The sequence below is a fragment of the Cotesia glomerata genome, linkage group LG7 (assembly GCF_020080835.1).
Source record: "Cotesia glomerata isolate CgM1 linkage group LG7, MPM_Cglom_v2.3, whole genome shotgun sequence".
NCBI classification, from domain to species: domain Eukaryota; kingdom Metazoa; phylum Arthropoda; class Insecta; order Hymenoptera; family Braconidae; genus Cotesia; species Cotesia glomerata.
This window is the reverse complement of record NC_058164.1, coordinates 26402830-26426086: the sequence shown is the minus strand read 5'-3', so window position 1 is coordinate 26426086 and position 23257 is coordinate 26402830. Positions and strand designations below refer to the sequence as shown.

Genomic DNA, 23257 nt, shown 5'->3' with positions numbered 1-23257 from the left:
AAGTCCGAGTATGAGTACGAGCATAGTGCAGAGGTCTTGCTTTCCCTCTCATTACATTCCAAGATTGCACTGCAAATAAGCGAGTAGGCTTACACGTGTTATCCTAAACTGGTACATTAATCATTAATTGTTGTGTCTTTCCAGTTCCTTCACCTCTTTATAAGCTGCAATCACCTTGAAAGAGGAATAGGGTTAAAATCCGATCAAGAGTCAGTGATCTTCATGGAGTATCCTTCAGTCTCAATGGGTCCGACCTTTGGATCCACGGTCAACTTGTTTGTTTTAATTATTCCAGATTAATGATAATAATTCCAGCCTTGCTAAACTTCCGTCAATTTCACGGAGAACTAGAAAAATTATTGTTTTATTTATATTATTTATCGCCTATTCCTTGGACTTGAAACTCTATCAATTAAAAATGAAGAGATGAAAAGGTTATCGGTTGATATAGTTAATGTCGGGATTTTAACGCTCCAGATTTCTCAACGGAATGCAGGTATAGTAGTGGAAACGTTTCAAGGAAATCCAGTGAAAGTAGCTTTTCGTTTTTGCGAGGTGATCTATTAGATTATTTTTGTAGCGTATAGCAAAAAAATATGGCAAAAAACTAAAAAAAAAAATAATTTAAAATTAGGATTAACGTAACAAATTTATTTTATTTTAAAATAAGAAGTAGAATAAATTTTTTTTTTAATTATTATTATTGTTATTAGTGTTATTATTATTTTGTTATAACTTTAAAAATTATTTGTGACAAATAACAATTTATTATTAAATATAACAAAATAATAATAATAATAATAATAATAATAATAATAGTAATTTTTCAATTTCTTTTTAATAAATTGTAAATCAAAATTTTTTTTAATATACGGTGTAAAACAATTTTTTAAAAATTATTATTATTATTATTATTATTATTATTATTATTATTATTATTATTAATAGTGTTATTATTATTTTGTTATAACTTTAAAAATTATTTGTGACAAATAAAAATTTATTATTAAATATAACAAAATAATAATAATAATAATAATAATAATAATAATAATAATAATAGTAATTTTTCAATTTCTTTTTAAAAAATTGTAAATCAAAATTTTTTTTAATATACGGTGTAAAACAATTTTTTAAAAATTATTATTATTATTATTATTATTATTATTATTATTATTATTATTATTATTGTATATTTAATATATGAAGATCGGTGTTTTAAATTTAATAAATCAAAGATAGTTAATATTATAAGCCAGCTACCCGATCCAAATTGTTGGAGAATGACTAATTTTTCATTATTAATTGTTCACCATAATATTTTATCGGTATAAAGTCTCAATACCATCAGAGAAAATTTAGGTGACAATAACAATTAAAATTTGTTTAGACAATTATTATTAGAGAAAGATGTAATTTTTTACTCAATGTAACTTTTTTCAGTGACTGAAAAAATAATTCAATAACTAAATTTAAATTAAATAATTAAATTTAAAACACCGATCTTCATATATTAAATATACATTAAAAATTCCTGGCCAAATGAGAATTACTCAGTCTGAATAGTAATTACGGATAGTAATTACGGATAGTAATTACGGATAGGTCTCGGATAGCTTAACTGGTAGAGCATTTGGCGCGTAACCAAAAGATTCAGGTTCGAGTCCTGGTCTGGGCTGTCCGAATTATTTTTTCAGTCACTGAAAAAAGTTACACCGAGTAAAAAATTACATCTTTCTCTAATAATAATTGTCAAAACAAATTTTAATTGTTATTTTCACCTAAATTTTCTCTGATGGTATTGAGACTTCATACCGATAAAATATTATGGTGAAGAAATAATAATGAAAAATTAGTCATTCTCCAACAATTGGGATCGGATAGTCTGACTTATAATATTAACCATCTTTGATTTAATAAATAATAATAATAATAATTAAAGAGTTCTATATTTCAAAGCCATTATCCCCGATCCAAATTAATGTTCGACTAATTTTAAATTTTACATTAAATTTTTATTTATTAAATTTATTTTCACCACTTTTTTTGTTGGTATGAGCACTCAATACCATCTTCGGGTGAATATATCTAATAATTAAAAATTTTTTTTTATTTTTAATTAAGATTAAGCAAAGAAGTTAATTTTTTACTCAGTGAAACTTTTTTCGGTCATCGAAAAATCCTGGCCAGACGGACTACAATCTTCATACAATCAAGTAGGAGATTAGAGTCTACGTATTCAAACATCTAAAATACATCATTAAAAATTGTCAATATACAAGAATTACTCAGTGGGTCTTAATAGGTAACTGAATGATAGTTACGGACAGTGTCTCGGATAGCTTAAGGGTAGAGCAGTCACAATACTATTTAACAATGCACTCAATATCTCGTATTTTCCCTCTCAATGGAAAAGTGCTAAAGTTGTAGCTCTAAAAAAGAAAGACAAAGACAGCTCTAATATAATCCCTCAAGTTATAGACCCATAAGCCTGCTACCTAATATAAGTAAAATTTTCGAGGTGATAATAAACCAGGCAATCCTCAAAATCTGTAAAGCAAATAACATTTTACCTGACCAGCAATTTGGTTTTCGTCACAAACACTCAACACTGCATGCCATTAACAAATATATATCTGATATCTGTAGAGAACTAAATGCGGGAAAATGCGTTGGCGCTTGTTTTATCGACCTAGAAAAAGCTTTCGACACTGTATGGCTTGACGGTCTATTTTTCAAACTTCTTTCTTATCATTTCCCCCATCACCTTATCAAAACGATCTGGAATATGGTTCATGGAAGATCGTTTCGGGTATCAAACGGCTCTGAACTATCATCGCTTTCTTACAATATTTCAAACGGCCTACAACAAGGTACAGTAAATTAACCTCTTTTATTTAAACTCTATACCATTAGACTATTATCTCTATACGGACTAAACGTAGACGAAGACAAGAAAGCCATAGCGTTTGCCGACGATCTCCTAGTTTATGTCACCGGCAATAAATCAAAAGTTATAAATACCTCACTCCAGATGCTCTTCGAAAATATCAATAGCTACTTCCAAACATGGAAACTTAAAATGAACACCTCTAGATGTGAATCAATCCTATTCCGACCGTCATTAAAAAACGCACATTGTGATGTCAGAAAAAATTGGAAAAATTTCCAAATTCAAGAAAACAAAAACTCAAACAAACTAGTCCTTCATAAAGACGTAGTAAGATACCTGGGTGTTTATTTATTACCTAGACAATAAACCAAACTTCTACTCACACATAGACACACAAATTACCAAAGCAAAGAAACAATTTAAAAGCCTGTCTAGATTATTCTATTCTAAATTTCTGAATAAAAGAGTAAAAATTTTGTGTTACCAACTCTTGATTAGACCAATCATCACATATGGTTGTCCTATATGGTTTAACATCCCACCTATTGAAATGGAAAAGCTGAGAAAATTTGAAAGACAATGTCTGAGAGCTTGTCTGAACATGTACAAGACACCTGACTCAAATTACACCAAATACTATATAGTAACCTCACACTCTTAAACTTAGCTAAAATAGAGCGTAGCGACAACCATATCATACGTATATGCCGCAATCACTTTGCTAGTGCCTCCTCCTCCACAATAAACAGCTTAATATCTGGTCCATTTTACCCACAACCAGCATATTTTCAAAAAGCAATCAAGTCGGGATTCACTCCTCCCGAAATATTCACTTACTTGGACAGTCTGGGCTACATACAAGACTCAAACAGTATACCCCTAATATACCACGTCAAAAGAGGTCCCAACACAAAAGCTAGTACTTATGACCCAAAAGCATTATCATTCTTAGACCTGAAATACTGCACCTCAATACCCCTCAAAGATACAACAAATAAACGTCATTTCCGCAAAGAGTATTGGTGGCTCACCTAATCACAAGTTCTTTTTCTTTAATTGTTTTGTTGTTCTCTTTTGATAGCTTCCTCTTTCTTTTTGTCTTCTTGTTCTATTCTATTATTATGTTATATTTTTTAATTTTAATTGTTGTTGATTTAATGTCTCTCATGTACTATTCTAATAACGTAAGCCTTTTTTATGAAAATCAAGTTTCTTTTTTAGGCTAACTAGTATAAATCATGTATTAACTCTTTATGTATTTAACACAATAAGAATAAGAAAAACTATATTATTTACTTCACTATGTACAACCCCTGAGGCTTATCAGGTATTAAGAAATATCATTTATGTTAACCTCTATGAGAGCCCGTATGGGCCAGGTAGACAATTTATTTTAAGTAACAGGTCTTACGTTGATACCTGTGTATTATGTTTATATCTATGTATCAATGATTTAAATAAATAAACGCTTGAATAAAAAAAAAAAAGAAAAAAAAAAAGGGGTAGAGCAGTTGGCGCGACACCAAAAGATCCAGGTTCGATTCCTGGTCTGAGCATTTTCCGAGTTATTTTTTCGATGACCGAAAAAAGTTTCACTGAGTAAAAAATTAAATTCTTTGCTTAATCTTAATTAAAAATAAAAAAAATTTTTAATTATTAGATATATTCACCCGAAGATGGTATTGAGTGCTAATACCAACAATAAAAGTGGTGAAAATAAATTTAATAAATAAAAATTTAATGTAAATTTAAAATTAGTCTAACATCAATTTGGATCGGGGATAATGGCTTTGAAATATAGAACTCTTTAATTAGTAAAAACACCGATCTTCGGAAAAAATAGCAAATAATAATAATAATTATTATTATTATTATTATTATTACTATTATTGTTATTGTTATTATTATTTTGTTACAACTTAAAAAATTATTTGTGATAAATAACAATTTAGTACTAAATATATCAAAATAATAATAATAATAATAATAATTACTAAAGGTGTTTTCATGACCGAATTGTATATATATAATGAGTGTTTTTTCATGCCGTCTAGGTCAAATAACTAGTAGATGTTGTTCAAGTCAAGAGATGGATACTTCCATCTTCCCTTATTGGTTGAGAGATATCCTCTCTGTACATAAGTTCGATGGAAATCCATCAAACTTGAATACTAGTAAAGCTGTAAGCTTGTAGTATCCATTCGAGTACTAAAGATGTTAATTAATTGAAAGAAATGAAAGAAATTATTTTGAATGAGAGTAAAGACAGACTTTCGAAAAAATAAATGGGGTTGGTTGCCAAGCCAGGAATCGAACCTGGATCTCCCTGATAACATGTCAGGAGCTCTACCAGTTAAGCTACCGGGCCCCTTCCACCATCCCCTTACAACATCTACTAGTTATTTGACCTAGACAGCATGAAAAAACACTCATTATATATATATATACAATTCGGTCATGAAAACACCTTTAGTAATTTAATAATATTGCCTAAATAAAAGTACTATTACCATCATAGTACGTAACTCGAGTAAAAGGGAAGGGATAGTAAAGTAAGTATTGAGAGTATAAGAATGGACTGAGAAAGGTGGATGGTGGAAGGGGCCCGGTAGCTTAACTGGTAGAGCTCCTGACATGTTATCAGGGAGATCCAGGTTCGATTCCTGGCTTGGCAACCAACCCCATTTATTTTTTCGAAAGTCTGTCTTTACTCTCATTCAAAATAATTTCTTTCATTTCTTTCAATTAATTAACATCTTTAGTACTCGAATGGATACTACAAGCTTACAGCTTTACTAGTATTCAAGTTTGATGGATTTCCATCGAACTTATGTACAGAGAGGATATCTCTCAACCAATAAGGGAAGATGGAAGTATCCATCTCTTGACTTGAACAACATCTACTAGTTATTTGACCTAGACGGCATGAAAAAACACTCAATAATAATAATGATAATAATAATAATAATAATAATTTTTCAATTTCTTTTTCATAAATTGTAAATTAAAATATTTTTTTTAATATACGGAGTAAAACAAATTTTTTAAATTATTATTATTATCATATATATTTTTTACAATTGTAAATTGACTATATTTACAATTTTTATTGGCTATCTAATCTATTGCACAATTTTTCTCTAATTATTTATAATTTTTGTTAGCCTATATTCCCTCTAGGCATAAACAATTTTTCATTCTTATTTTAAATTTGTCATTAGAGATAAATTCAACTGAAAAAATTGTCTAATGACAAATTTAAAATAAGAATGAAAAATTGTTTATGCCTGGAGGGAATACAGGCTAACAAAAATTATAAATAATTAGAGAAAAATTGTGCAATAGACTAGGTAGCCAATAACAATTGTAAATATAGTCAATTTACAATTGTGAAAAATATATATAATAATACAGACTAGTCTTTAGAAATAAAAATATTGAAAAATTATTATTATTTTGTTACAACTTTAAAAATTATTTGTGATAAATAACAATTTATTATAAAATATATAGTAATAATAATAATAATTTTTCAATTTCTTTTTAAAAAATTGTAAATCAAAATTTTCTGTGTTATAGGAGTAAAAAAATTTTTTTTAATTATTATTATTATTATTTTTAATATTTTATTTTTCCTAAACACTGGTTTATAATACTTTACAGATATTTTCAATAAAATGAAAATTTAATGACTTAGGTCAGAAAATATCTATAAATTATTATCATTATTATTATTTAAAAAAAATTATTTTACTTTAAAAAATCGTCGGATATTTTTTAAAATATTTTAATTCCTCAATTTTAACAAAAATTAGTCAATAAAATATTTACAATTTAAATTCAACACTCCCGCGCTTTTTTACGATAATAAATTTTTCTCTTAATCACAATTTCAAACTCATTAAAAATTATTTTATACTAAAACAATTGATTTAAGCATTTTTTCCTTCAGTAGATCCAAAAAAAACTGGAAATCCTGATAAGAACAATGGAAAAACCTAATTGAATAATTATATTATCAGTCCTTGATAAGTGAGCAAAGTTTTAATTAAACCGGAGGTTTCTGAGCTCCGAAAATCAAGTTCAAAGATTCTCTTACTCACACACAGTCACATGGATACTTAGGCGGAGCAAAAAAGGCGTGTAAAATTGCATTATCAGCAATGATACTATTGCAATTGGATGTTATTATCATGCGATAATAAGCGATGACATTGATATGATGTTTCCGGAAAGTTTGCTGTTTTTTGTTATGCAAGTATGTCGACAAGTGATTTATTTAGTTTTGATTTAAAATAATGAAAACACTCGCGGGAATTTTTGCTCGATTGGAAAAAAAAACGGGATATCAATATTAATATTCTTTCAATTAAATTAATTTTTTTCGTTATCAATAGAACGATTTTTTACAAATCATTCGTTAAATTTCAACAATTTTAATTTATAAAAAATAAAAGAATTTAAGTTGGTCAATGTTCAGGAGGTCAAACTCTTTAAAATAAAAAATTCTAAACACGATAATTAAAAAAACAATTCTTTATGATAAGTTACGATAATTGTCACGTTGATTGATTAACATAATAAAAATATAAATTTTTATGACAAAGATGACTTTAGATAAGGATAGAATAAATATTGTAGTATTATCCGATGAAAAATTCCTTAAAAGTGATATTTTTATCATCTGATGTCACTATATTTCGACATATTCTGTTTATCCTTGAGAGTTTGAATTATCGGCGAGGCGTAAGAGAGGCGCTGAGGGTCAAGAAGTTTTCTTTTACGGTCGATAAAGCCGCGTTTGATGATTATGATTGAATATATTACAATAATCTTAGCCCTAAGAAGCCATTTTATTTCTCAGGTGTTATTTTCCGAGTTCGTCATCTACAAAATGGATTAAATCTTAAAATAAATCCCCCGACAAAAGTCTGAGGATATTTTCCCAGATAGGAACCGGAGAAGTAAATAAAATAAAATAAAAGCAAGTATTGGTTTCTTTCTTAGCACCTACCGTAATCCTAAGACGCTCTGAAAGGCCAAATGAGAAATACTTTTCGATCAGGGCTCCTGAGAACTAGATAGAGCTTACACCAACTTCTACTTCTTTTTCTGGTTGCTCTTTTTTTTATTTATTTTTTCGTCTTATTCCTGATATAATGTTAGCTCGGATTCCCTCCGAGTCGAGATTTCGGTGGATTATTACACGAATCTCGATAACTTTACCCTCTCATTCTTGTCGTTCTTATTCATCTCGAAAAGCAATAACCCAAACCGAAACGGCTCACCGGAATAATGCTTGTCCTACAGGTTATGGGGGTCCATGCTTAAAATTCAATTTTGAAGCTGATTTTAAGGATATAAATAATTAAATAAATAAATAACGAGCAGCTACAGGTTATGGGCCCAGGCTTAATATTATAATATTAATATAAATAAGGATTGTTTAAATATGTTACAAAAGTGTCGAAGCAGAGCGATAAGGATAATATTAAGAGTTAATAAGTATACACCAATCAAATGTATGTTAGATGCACTATGTTTTCTGTCTGTTTGTATATAAGATGAAAAATAATTTATTACCAGAATATTTGAATAGAATTGTTGTAGATAATTAACATGATTACAAAACAAGATACAAAAATAGACTATTGATACAAAGAACAAGAACTGTGAGTGCTCAAAAAACAATAAATAGAGACAAAAAATACAAGTAATATATAGTAATATTTAAAAAATTATTAAGAGAAGGAAAACTTTGAAATTTATAGACAGAAATCGAGTTTAAGATCTTTGATAAAAGATCTAAGATCTTTTTTATAATTTTTTATATGCTATTGTATGTTGTAGCTTAAAACTAAATAAAGAAACTATTATTATTATATTAAATCCACTTTTAGGGCTGATTTTAAGGATATGAATAAATAAATAAAAAGCAGCTACACTGATAGACGGATTTATTAATTATTAATAATTTAACTTATTTGAAGACAATTATTCAATTTTAATAAATATTTTTTAATATTCAATAAATATTTATTTGGGAGAAATGTACATTCATTAATAGCTAATAAGTATTTATTAATAGTTAACAAATATTTATTAACTGTTAATAAATATTTGTTAAGTTAACAAAAATTTATTAATATTTAATAAATCGTATTTATTAAATATAAACAAATCCTTCTATCAGTCTACAGGTTATGGGCCCAGGCTTAAATAATTTATGAACTGTTAATAAATATTTATTAAATCCTGTGATTTTAAAAAATCATTTATTAACAGTTAATAAAGCTTATTAAATATAAACAAATCCTTATATCAGTCTACAGGTTATGGGCCCAGGCTTAAAATCTACTTTTGGGGCTAATTATAAGGACATAAATAAATAAGTAAATAAATAGCAGCTACACTGATAAAAGGATTTATTAACTATTAATAATTTAACTTATTTAAAGACAATTATTAAATTTATTAAATATTAATAAATATTTTTTAACATTCAATAAATATTTATTTGGAAAGAAAGTAAATTTATTAATAATTAATAAGTATTTATTAATAATTAAAAGATATTGATTAACAATTATTAAATTGTACTTAATAACTTATTAACTGTCAATAAAATATTTTTCAAGTTAACAAATATTTATTAACAATTAATAAAGCTTATTAAATATTAACAAATTCTTCTATCAGCTACAGGTTATGGGCCCAGGCTTAAATAATTTATGAACGGTTAATAAATATTTATTGTCCTATGATGTTAAAAAATAATTGATTAACAGTTAATATTATTAAATATTATTAAATAAGCTTATTAAATATAAACAAATCTTTCTATCTGCCTACAGGTTATGGACCCAGGCTTAAAATCAAATTTTAGGGCTTTTAAGGATATAAAAAAATAAAAAGTAGCTACAGGTTATGGGCCCAGGCTTAAAATTCACTTTTAGGGCTGATTTTAAGGATAAAAAAAATAAATAAATAAAAAGTAACTACAGGTTATGGGGCCCAGGCTTAAAATCTCCATTTGGGGCTGATGTTGGGGATTTAAATAAATAAACAGCAGCTAAAGGTTAAAAGCAGACAGGACACAGTTAAATGGATGCTGTAGGTCGGGGCAAAGTTGAGATGTAATAAGAGGCGCGATAAATAACGCCGGAAAGTGGTAAAGTAATTTCAGAGCCGACTCCTTGTTCTCTTTCTCGTTAAACTTTTTTTTTAGATTTTTTATTCCGTACCCTTTTAAACTCTTTGCCTCGGTTATGACTACTAACGCCCAGACTATTATCGCAATCTCTTAATTTCCACGAAAAAACATTGTTTTATGTGGGAATTATTTCAGGATTTATTCTCCCCGCAAGCTATTTAGTTAAATCAGCGCTGCTTTTAATATCTGAATGATTAATCGCCGGTATTACGTAGGGGAACGTTTACTCGGCAATTATCAAAATAACCCCAAAAATAACTAAACAAATTTTTAGATCTCCCGATCGAGGGCTTCATTTTTGCCCGATCTTAAACGGTGCCCGACAGCCTGTTAATTATGATTAATCATGTCTCGGAAATTAAAGCAATTAATCTTCCGTTGTTCCAGCTGAGCCATACTATAGTCTCTTCTCTTGCTGTCTCTATCTTCCAGGCTCCACAGTGTTTTTCGAGCGATCAACGCTCTCCCGGAAACTCAACCGGGTTTTCTCAATTAGCTCCTCACCACAACCACACCTGTATATTTATGTATGTGCAGCCTGATATTTTTTTCATGGTAAATACTCTTGTACTAATCTCGGTGGTAATCTCCATTTAACAAATTTACAAGGTTAATCTTTTCTTATAAATTATTAACCATTAGCGAGAGGCCAGTCGTTAATTCATTTTTGTTTATCAACGTTCACAAGAAATTAACAGGAAGCTTTTAATGTATTGTGGAAATTATTGCTGGTGTATCTTTGCTATTTATTTTAAAATTTTCAAGTTATATTTAATAAATATGCCAGGATAATTTTATTAAATGATAAAAAATGGCTAATTATCTATATTATTAAGAAAATAAGGTAAATTTTGTGACCAGTGTATTTATATGATAAAATGAGTTTTTATGGTTAAATTTGGTATCGTTGGAAAATTTATGATAATGAGTATTTAGGCTGCATTCGAAAATATCTCTAGATATATAATTGAGAAATTACCTTGTATTTTGTGAACTATTGACATTTTTAAAGATATAAGCTCATCCTGATGTTACACTCATCAAGACCTTTCATTTGAGTACCCAACTCAATTTTTCATATATATATGAAAAATTGATGTGGGTACTCAAATGAAAGGTCTTGATAAGTGTAACATCAAGATGAGTTTATATCTTTAAAAATGTCAGTAATTAAGAAATGACCTTGTATCTTGTAAAATATTGACATTTTTAAAGATAAAGGTCGCCTCTACATTATACTCATCAAGACCTTTCATTTGAGTACCCAACTCAATTTTTCATATATTTCATATATTTATATATATTATATAAATGTACATATGAAAAATATATCAAAAATGCATGTGGGTATTCAAATGGAAGCTCTTGATGAGTGTAACATAGAGATGAGCTTATATCTTCAAAAACGTCAATATTTAAGAGAGTACAGTCTAATTTAACATGATCAAGAAACTTTGTATTTTGTGAACTATTGACATTTTTGAAGATATAAGCTCATCCTGATGTTACACTCATCAAGACCTTTTATTTGAGTACCCACATCAATTTTTCATATATTTATATATATTATATATATATGTATATATACATATATACATACATATACATATGTATATATGTATATGTATGTATATATGTATATATGAAAAATATATATAAAATGCATGTAGGTACTCAAATGAAAGGTCTTGATAAGTGTAACATCAAGATGAGTTTATATCTTTAAAATGTCAGTAATGAAATGACCTTGTATCTTGTAAAATATTGACATTTTTAAAGATATAAGCTCGCCTCGATATTATACTCATCGAGACTTTTCATTTGAGTACCCATATTAATTTTTTATATATTTATATATATTATATATATATGTATATATGAAAAATATATCAAAAATGCATGTGGGTATTCAAATGAAAGCTCTTGATGAGTGTAACATAGAGATGAGCTTATATCTTTAAAAATATCAGTTGTTGACAAGATACAATGTCATTTCTTAATTATTTACATTTTTATAGATATAAGCTCATCCTGATCTTACACTTATCAAGGCCTTTCATTTGAGTACCCACATCATTTTTTCATATATTTATATATATATATATATATTTGTACACATGAAAAATGTATAAAAAATGCATGTGGGTACTCAAATAAAAGCTCTTGACGCGTGTAACATCAGTATGAGCTTATATCTATGAAAATTTCAATAGCTAAGAAAGTACAGTGCAATTTAATAAAAGTTATTATTTAATAAAGCAAATTTTTATTTATTTATAATTCACGTCTCAGCAGTCACATAGTTACTGCAAGGTTGCTAGTTAATTATAATTATTTTGTGAAAAACATTTTATATGAAATTTTCTTTTTTTCTAAAACTATAGTTTCTAAAGAACAGAAAAATACCTCAGTCGTAAATTTACAAGCATGAATGGATAATATTTTATACTTGAAAAGGTGGACCATCTTATGAACTCTGCCGTGCATCAATTAAATAATTTTATTTTGTAAAAGACATTAATTATAATTATAATTCTAACAGAAGTCCTTTTGAATTCAAAATAAAAAATCTAAAGACTCTATGAAAGGATAATCACTTAGTAAATTATTTACTTTTCGATTTATCGAAAAGAGTTGTAGCGAGCTATTGTCAAAGCATTGAATGTAACAGAGAATTTTTGAGGGTGAAATTTATAAAACTATAAAGCAAAGATGTTGAGCAGAGCTCGGTACTGTTCTGCAAAAAGTAAAAGACAAAATAACAGTAAAAGAAAATACGGATATCGTAAACAAACCGAAGCCCAGAGACTGAGATCTCATTTCTGATTGCTGCCTTCCGTACAATTGTTTCATTGTTTCCGGTAAAATAAACGAGCTGGGTTCGTTTTTCCCAGGATCGTACTACCCAACCTCCACAATAGAATGCACGGCTTTTATACCCAACCTAGGTGTTGTGTTTTTGATCCTTTAGACTGACGGGAGGGTAATAAACCCAGTTAATCAATGGTTAAATGTTTAATAAATCCATCATCAGTAATCAAGTCAACTTTTGGGTTATTTATTTTCACAAAGAAGAAATACGGGATTAAATTGTTTTATTTCTCTGGACTAAAACTGGATTAAAGTACGCACCGATTAACACGTGACTTGCATTGTCTATTATGCTTCCAGTAATTTTTTCCTCATTCCATCCACACAAGAATTTCTTCAAGGTAAATTTCTTTGTTCAAAATCCAAGGAAAATGTGATTTCACTGAAATAGTCTTTTAAATTATATACTGACATTATTTTTATTTTCTAGTTACTCCGAGAGGAAATTATATAGAAATTCTTTCAATAATTTATATAAATTACACTTGAAAAATTTTCTATTAATTTTTGCTTTAGATAAGCTAGATTTTACAATGGCCTTTTGTAATTTTAGTTAGAGTGAAGCTATATGTATGACAAAAAATATTATTTACCATGGCAAAATTAATTGAAAATTTCTATGTGTTTTAATGAAATTTTTCAATAATAACTATTGTTAAATTGCACTGTACATTCTTAAATATTGACGTTTTTAAAGATATAAGCTCATCATGATGTTACACTCATCAAGAGCTTTCATTCGAGTACCCACATCAATTTTTCATATATTTATATATTTATGTATATTATATATATATATATATATATATATATATATATATATATATATATATATATATATATATATATATATGAAAAATATATCAAAAATGCATGTGGGTACTTAAATGAAAGGTCTTGATGAGTGTAACACCGGAATGAGCTTATATCTTTAAAAATGTCAATAATAAAGAAATTACCTGGTGTCTTGTGAACTACTGCGATTTTTAAAGATATAAGCTCATCATGATGTTACACTCATCAAGACCTTTCATTTAAATACCCACATCAATTTTTCATATATTCTATATATTTTTATATATTAAATATATATACATATATATATATGTATATATGAAAAATATATCAAAAATGCATGTGGGTACTCAAATGGAAGGTCTTGATGAGTGCAACATGGGGATGAGCTTATATCTTAAAAAATATCAATAATTAAGAAATTACCTTGTATCTTGTCAACAATTGAGATTTTTTTAAATATAAGCTCATCTTGATATTACACTTATCGAGACCTTTCATTTGAGTACCCACATCAATTTTTCATGTATTATATATATGTATATATGAAAAATATATCAAAAATTCATGTAAGTACTCAAATGAAAGGTCTTGATGAGTGTAACATCGGAATGAGCTTATATCTTTAAAAATCTCAATAATAAAGAAATGACCTGATGTCCTGTGAACTACTGCGATTTTTAAAGATGTAAGCTCATTTTGATGTTACACTCATCAAGACCTTTCATTTAAGTACCCACATTAATTTTTCATATATTCCATATATTTTTATATATTATATATATGTATATATGAAAAATATATCAAAAATGCATGTGGGTACTCAAATGAAAGCTCTCGATGAGTGTAACATCATGATGAGCTTACATCTTTAAAAACGTCAATATTTAAGAAAGTACAGTACAATTTAACAAAATTCATTATTTAATATAGCAAAATTCTATTATTTTATAGTTCACAAGTCACGGCAGTCACGTAGTGACTGCAAGGTTGCTATATCCACAGAAATGAAGTATATAATTTATTTTAAAATAAAAAAAAAATTCTAACCTAAAGCCAAGATTCTAATCTAATAAACTTTTTTCAAAATTTTTGCAATGCAGCGTTACATGTTAAAATGTAGATATTTTATAAAATCCAAGCGGAATGATGAAAATATAACATGAAAGGTTATTTTTATCGGATGGATTGGAAATGTTATTTAATTATTTGTCCGTTTTTTGGTAATTGTCGCAGCAATAGTATGAAAAAAATGTACGCTCCGTTGATTTATTACTTTTTAATTGAAAAGCAAGAATGAACGCATTGTTATTTTATTTTCCTGTTGCGTATCATTGTTGAATTATTGGATGGAGTTTTGGTGGAGTTTAAAAATATGTTAAAAGAGAAAAAAAAGGAATTTATGTTTCAATAGCTCTGGCACGTGTAACAGTTAAATTTAACTAAACTGGCAGAGATGCGTGGACGCACTGTCGGCTCCTCACACTACTTGTATTCAACTAGATTTTAACGTTACAGGGACAGTCGATCAATGTCGACAATTTCGGACACTCGGGATAGTCTGCGGTTGGTGTAAAATGCCGTTGACTCAAAATATAAAAGTAAAAAGAAGATTGAAGTGGTGAGTTCTAAACCCCGTGGGAAGTTGGAAGTGGAAAAACGAATCAATAAAACAGTGAGTGAGTCTATATTCTATCCGAGAGTCAGACACTAAATAAATGACAATTTAATAAACAAAATAAAATAAAATAATGGATGATTGTGTCGAAAATTGCGATCCGGTGTCCAAAATTAGACGAAAAAAAAATCGACGTAATTATTCTGATAATTATTTATGTTAACGAGGGACAATAATTACTCTCGAGTCCAATTTTGGATAATTCTTAATTATCAATTAAATTAATTAATATAAAATTAACGGATGAAAAAGCATGATGGTGTAGCATATACGATTGCTGTTACAGACTATGACCGACTAAAATGAAGCAAGTGCTGAGTGAGATGCGATTATCGGGCAATTCATGATTGATAAAAAAATAAAAAAAATATCCATCAGCGAGTGCTGAGCGAACGGTCCCACAAGGCTTGTTAATTCGGATATATCGCAATGGGAACCCGAATCGATGAGAGGAACAAAAAATCCAAAAAACGAATGGTGCAAATGCATAAAAGAGAGAATTATAAATAGGCATTGCCAAAATACCTTCCAATGTTCTGTCCACCATAAACGAATTATCAATTTACGAAACGGTTCAATTGTTTCCACAAACGATTTAACGCGTGAATAAGCAATTTTATCTATTATATTTATTATTAATTAATTATTAGGTATTTATAAATATTCATACTGGCCAAGAAAAACTATAATTATTGTGTCAAAGACATTTTATGTTAAACATATTTTATTTTTTTTTTGAAACTATAGTTTCTAAAGAACAGAAAAATACCTCAGTCTGAATTACGTGTCTTATATATTGTTAAATTGCACTGTACTTTCTTAAATATTGATGTTTTTAAAGATATAAGCTCATCCCGATGTTACACTCATCAAGAGCTTTCATTTGAGTACCCACATGCATTTTTTATATATTTTTCATATATACATATATATTATATATATAAATATATTAAAAATTGATGTGGGTACTCAAATGAAAGCTCTTGATGAGTGTATCATCGGGATGAGCTTATATCTTTAAAAATGTTAATAGTTCACAAGATATTTGTTAAATTGCACTGTATTTTCTTAATTATTGACATTTTTAAAGATATAAGCTCATCCTGATGTTACACTTATCAAAAGCTTTCATTTGAATCCCCACATACATTTTTGATATATTTTTCATATATACATATATACAATATATATAAATATATGAAAAATTGATGTGGGTACTCAAATAAAAGCTCTTGATGAGTGTATCATCTGGATGAGCTTATATCTTGAAAAATGTCAATAGTTCACAAGATATTTGTTAAATTGAACTGTATTTTCTTAATTATTGACATTTTTAAAGATATAAACTCATCTTGATTTTACACTCATCAAGACCTTTCATTTGAGTACCCACATCAATTTTTTATATATTTCATATATTTATATATATTATATATATGTATATATGAAAAATATATGAAAAATGCATGTGGGTACTCAAATGAAAGCACTTGATGAGTGTAACATCAAAATGAGCTTATATCTTCAAAATATATGTTATATATATTTATATATATGAAAAATATATAAAAATGCATGTGGGTACTCAAATGAAAGCTCTTAAAGAGTGTAACATCAGGATGAGCTTATATTTTTAAAAACGTCAATATTTAAGAAAGTACAGTGCAATTCAGAAAGAGTCATTATTTAAGAAAGCAAAATTTTATTTATTTATAGTTCACAAGTCACGGCAGTCACATAGTGACTACAAGGTTGCTAGTTTTAATATTAAGCTAGTTATTTAGATGAAATAAGTTTGAAAGTAAAGAAGAAAAAATAGAATAAAAATGAGTCACATTGGAAATATTGTTGGATCGATTAATCCGGTTGTGGAATGGTCGAGAGAAGATGTTGGAACACATTACAAAGTAAATGATTGCTAGTAGATTGGATGACTCTGGTTTGTCAACATGAACAAGTAGAAGAAGATAAAGATTTGAAAGCATAGTTCAGCTGAAAATAGCCGATTCAATAGACATTTAGATGGTCAGTATGGTCACGCCTAAATCTCGTCAATGGCGAGGAGCTTCCAGATGGCTGATCAACTTGGTGGCTCATGTGATTTCAAGTTGTTTGCAGTGGAAAAAAGGTAACGACCGATTTAATCCAGTTGAGAAAGAAAGATCGACCCTTTTCTGATTTTAAGCTGGTAACTGAGAAAATAAGTCCAGTGGATTTAATTAAAAAAGGATTTTTGTAAGAATATGTTTTCAGATGAATTTATAATTTTAAAAAGTCATCTTCGGGTGATTTATTTCCCGTCAAAGTCAGAGCGATTGATAGTCTAATAAAATATTAGATTTATCAAAATCAAGATTGGCAATAAAGAGTGAAGTTATTAATTATTAATTAATAAATAATATTTGGGTTTTAGTAGTTAAAGAACTGGAAAGAGAAATGAAATGACGTACATTAAAGTACCGGCGAATTAGATGTTAGATAAGACCTTGGGTGCTAATGACTGGAAACTTCCGAAACTCCAATTACAGCAGGCGACGCTAAGACTCTGCAGAGTAGACTGGAGAGAGTAGAGAGTCCCTCGTACTACCAGGATTTTCTAAAGGACCAGATGAGAAAAAGAGAAAAAGAATAAAACAAAAAGAACGGATGAAACAAAATGGTTAAGATAGTGAAGCTTTACGAGTGAGTGCTGAGATTGAAAAGTCCTGGTGGAAACTACTTAGATGTAATTAGAAAAAAGCATTATTCTTCTTTTTTGCTTAACCAACATACAGTAGATACTAGATCAACACCCAAACAAAATTACTCTGCTACACTACTCGTTTACTTTTAAGCGATAACTGATTTTGATTAATGAGTTATCGATTGCATATACTTAAAGCGCAATTTTTTTGCTGAATATTCCTTGGAAGATATTCCAGGATATTCCTCTGGAATATCCTGGCTAAGTAAATGTATGTAGATACGTAGATACCGGAGTAATCAAGGTGGTTTTTGCGGTTACATCCCCAAAGCAGGTTCAATCAAGTCCCAATTGCTCCGAGAACACGGGTACAGATATGCTTCCGAGGTTCTTATTGGAAGAATAAGAAAAAGAACTATAATAGGTTAATTTTTAAAGAGGTGAATAATTAAACCTCAATTTGCCGAACTTTGAACGGTTAACTTAAGGAGATCCAAGTACCCTCCTAGTGTAAAGAATGTCTATAAAAAAATAATACGTAGAAATACTTTTTTCTTGAGATTAATTTTTGAATTAATTAATATTTTTGAGGAAATTTCCGATAAATTTACTCATTAAATAATTATTAACATTTAATTGACTAATAAAACAATATAGCACTCTGAATTACCGGTATACACTTGACAACACAAAAAGAGTGTCCCTAACCTTCAAATTTATTTATGTTTACTGTCTAACTAAAATTACCAAGATCTAGCATTTAAAAAACCGCGGGTACTTATGCTTTGGGTAACTAAGCAAGCGGTGTTGCCCAGTCAAATACAAGACTTTAAACAACGCAAGTTCCGAGTGATTTTTCATAAAAAATCTAAAATATCGCCGTAATACGTTCGGAAAGCAACTTTTTTATTGTTTTAATCGAAAGCTTATTATTTTTTCAATCAAATTCAATGAAAATAAATTTTTTTTTAAATCGTTAATTGCATTTAATTCTTAACCGAATACACGGCTGGTGGAATCTCCATTTCATGTAAAAATTACAATTTTCAAACCTAATTATTTAATTAAATCCCGGAAACCTGTTTTTTAATTTTTTTAATTATTAGGCTACGTAGATTAAATTTACAAATTTTCAGGAAGTTTTAAAAATTTGACTACTTCTCGTGGATCTACTTAATACTGCTTAAATCTATAAAACTGCAAAATGTAATCGTTTAAATCCGTACCAGTTAATTATAATCAACGAAAAATTCTTAAAACTGAAGAGAGAGCAATCAGCTGTTAGATCTGAAGCCGCCATTGAAGATATCAACCCGCGGGATTTTCAAAAATCTTGAATATTGGCGGGAATTTTTACATGTAAAAATTACAATTTTCAAACCTAATTACTTGATTAAATCCCGGAAACCTGTTTTTTAATTTTTTTAATTATTAGGCTACGTAGATTAAATTTACAAATTTTCAGGAAGTTTTAAAAATTTGACTACTTCTCGTGGATCTACTTAATACTGCTTAAATCTATAAAACTGCAAAATGTAATCGTTTAAATCCATACCAGTCAATTATAATCAACGAAAAATTCTTAAAACTGAAGAGAGAGCAATCAGCTGTTAGATCTGAAGCCGCCATTGAAGATATCAACCCGCGGGATTTTCAAAAATCTTGAATATTGGCGGGAATTTTTACATGTAAAAATTACAAGTTTTTAAACCTAATTATTCCATTAAATATCCCGGAAACCTGTTTTTTAATTATTTTATTAATTATTAGGCTACGTAGATTGAATTTACAAATTTTTAGGAAGTTTTAAAAATTTGAGTACTTTGCGTGGATCTCCTTAACCTTAATAAATAAAAATGTAATTTAATTACGTTCATTTGTGTTATATACAGTTAAAAAGTAACTGCTGACATAATAAAATAGTTAAAGTATAATATACCTTTGGGGTTGAATCTGAAGGCATTTAATAAATGACACCTTTTATGAAGCAGACTGAATTTTATATGCCAAGCAAATTTAACTTTTTTTCTCTTTTAATTTAACAGTTTAACCACTTTGTTGACTACGTAAAAAGGCTATTAAGTTAATAACCTTTTGTAGAGTAATTGGTTTAAACAAGGGACAAAATTTTAGTTGATTTGTCGGCCGCTGGGGGCTTAATACAGAGGAAAAATTATTTGTATATTGTTAGCTGAGTGTACATAATAATAAAAGTGACAAAGTGGGTGATATTTAAATTTCGAGAATAAAAAGGAAAGGACTCTTAACAAGTGGACAGGTGGATCCAAGTGCTGGACTTGTGTATTCAAGTGTTGACGCAGACAACTTTCTGGAAGTCGTTCTCCGTGTGAGTGCGTGGTTTAGACGGAGGAAAGAGGACGGAGAATAATAGAGCAGCTACTTGAGTAGATGGCGTCAGCTGTTATGTATTGCGACAGTAAACTGCCTCAAACTTGGAAAAGAATTGCGTTAAATTTTGGTATTCCGTTATCTGACATCACAAGTGTTAAGTTAATTTAACTGGCTCCCAGTTGAGTCTGTTTGACTAAATTTAATAGCTCTCAGCTCCGACAGATGGCTATTCATTCTCGCTTTCAATTTGGCGTCAATAAATTTATGCAACTTTCAAAGATTCTAACCTTATTTCTGGTATAAGCTACAGCCAATATGGCCAGGAAATATATATTATTAAGAGAATAAGAAAAATTTTTCGTCCAGGATAGTCGTACGTTAAAATCGGTTTTTTTAGTGAAATTTAATGTCATTAAAAAGGTCTTGATTTGAATAAGTGCCTTTTCAAAGTTTTATATCATTCTCACCGATAGTCAAATTATTATAAGTATTTAGGCCGCATTCGAAAATATCTCTAGATACATAATTAAGAAATGACCTTGTATCTTGTGAACTATTGACATTTTTAAAGATATAAGCTCATCGTGATGTTACACTCATCAAGACCTTTCATTTGAGTACCCACATGCATTTTTGATATATTTTATATATATTATATATATGTATATATGAAAAATATATGAAAAATTGATGTGGGTACTCAAATGAAAGGTCTTGATGAGTATAACATCAGAATGAGCTTATATCTTTAAAAATGTCAATAGTTCACAAGAAATTTGTTGAATTGCACTGTACTTTCTTAAATAATGACGATTTTAAAGATATAAGCTCATCGTGATGTTACACTCATCAAGACCTTTCATTTGAGTACCCACATGCATTTTTGATATATTTCTCATATATACATATATATAATATATATAAATATATAAAATATATGAAAAATTGATGTGGGTACTCAAATGAAAGGTCTTGATGAGTATAACATCAGGATGAGCTTATATCTTTAAAAATGTCAGTAGTTCACGAGATACAAGGTAATTTCTTAATTATGTATCTAGAGATAGAGCATTTACAAATGCACTAAGTAATAAAATTTTCTATATTTCATTTCACAGCTAACTTCAAAGTTCTCCAATATAAACACACGTGTTTTTGCTGCCAAACTTATTTTTGTTTTGACATTCAATTTCTAGGCTATGACATTAATTCAAGTGCGTAAATTTCCTCGCAATTGTTTTATTGCTAGGCATTGTTGTGTGAATTTCGCTCTCTTTTTATTTTTAATTGTTTTGCTCCAATTTCCAGGCCCTAATATTAATATATGAATCTTTAAAATTGTATTGCATCAATTAAGAAGTTGATTTTCAAAAGGGTATCTTTTAATATTAAAAGAGTAGTTTTTTGAACTTTTAAATATTAATTACGAAGATTTCTAAATAAAAATCAAATTGTAGCTTCATAATCGATAACATTTTACAGCAAAATCAAAAAAGTTCAATAAAATTATTTATAATTGAAGAAAACCAGTTTTTTTGTCTCGATAAATAAAAAATGAAAAGATACCCTTATTGTTGATGATCCTGAAAGAATAAATATTAAATCACACAATATAGTAGAGTTTTATTTAAGTTATTTAATAAATTTAAACAGATTGAGCTGCAGATTGACGGGTCGAGGTGGGTGCGTCGAGAGCTAGGCTTGAAGAATGGCAGGGCATCCGGTTTCATGTCGCGGGCACGTGATGGATCGCAGATAAATGAAGAATATTGACTGGAAATATTATAGATATTAAAAAGGCAGTACCCGTGACGTTTCCACCTCTGATATTTCTTCACCCGTTTAAATTCAATCGGTAAGAATAATCCATTTAATTTAATTTAATCAATAATTAAATTGATAAAAATGATAAGATCTATGTTTTATATCTAGCTCTCGACAGATTCGACAGATCGAGGAACTCAGAGGTTACATCTGGTAACGAGTGTGTGCGGGAATGGAAAAAGAGGGAAGAAAGTGAGAAAACAGCGGAGCTAGCAAGATTGCCTCTTTTCTAATTTATAACTACCCGGGTACCGCCTTAACAATTTACGCTTCTCTATACACCGTTTTTATACTCTGGCAGTATACCGAGAGCCCATCCGAGGAAACGACAATCCAACACACGAGGAACAGAGCCTCGAAACACCAAATTGGCTTCTACTCCTATCCTACAATACAATAAGTAGCCTTTTAAACCTTTTTTATGTCTTAGACACATTTATTCCTTCCCTTTACTCTCTTTGTTCACTCACCAACTCACCTAACCTAGAAATTTCAGGTCTCGAGTCAAGCCGGATTAAGACTCGCTGGTATTTATTTAATTTGATAACCCGCCGTGAGGTTTACGCCGAGGACCTTAACTCGAGATATTATCTCCGGTTATCCTGATGGGAGACGGGAGTTCTCTTCTGAAGAAGAAGAAGAAGAACAAGAAGAAGAAGAAAAAGCTAAGTTGTAACCGATCTTCATAAAATGTTTCTGCTTTTAAGATTCAGATAACCTCCAAGTTACAACCCGGCTTTCCATCTCCGTCCGAGAGATTAATTAATGATGCAATTCTTACCAAAGGATCTTAAGGAGATCCAACTACTCTCTTAGTGTAAATAATGGATATAAAAAAATAATACGCAGATATACTTTTTTCTTAAAATTAATTAATATTTTTGAGGAAATTTCCGATAAATTTACTCACTGAATAATTATTAACATTTAATTGACTAATAAAACAAT

At 28.9% G+C, this 23257-nt stretch overlaps 1 long non-coding RNA gene across 4 annotated transcripts; it reads left to right on the top strand.

Annotated features, from left to right (window-relative positions):
* Positions 1 to 13: 13 nt before the first annotated feature.
* On the top strand, positions 14 to 23194 carry LOC123268749. Of its 4 annotated transcripts, none has more exons than XR_006510289.1 (6): positions 14 to 83; positions 145 to 555; positions 6846 to 7151; positions 15291 to 15447; positions 22139 to 22340; positions 22418 to 23194. It is a non-coding gene; the product is annotated as an uncharacterized LOC123268749 (long non-coding RNA). The 4 variants fall into 4 exon arrangements; XR_006510288.1 differs by having other exon boundaries at positions 15291 to 15451; XR_006510290.1 differs by lacking the exon at positions 15291 to 15447 and having other exon boundaries at positions 6849 to 7151; positions 22418 to 23193.
* Positions 23195 to 23257: the final 63 nt, after the last annotated feature.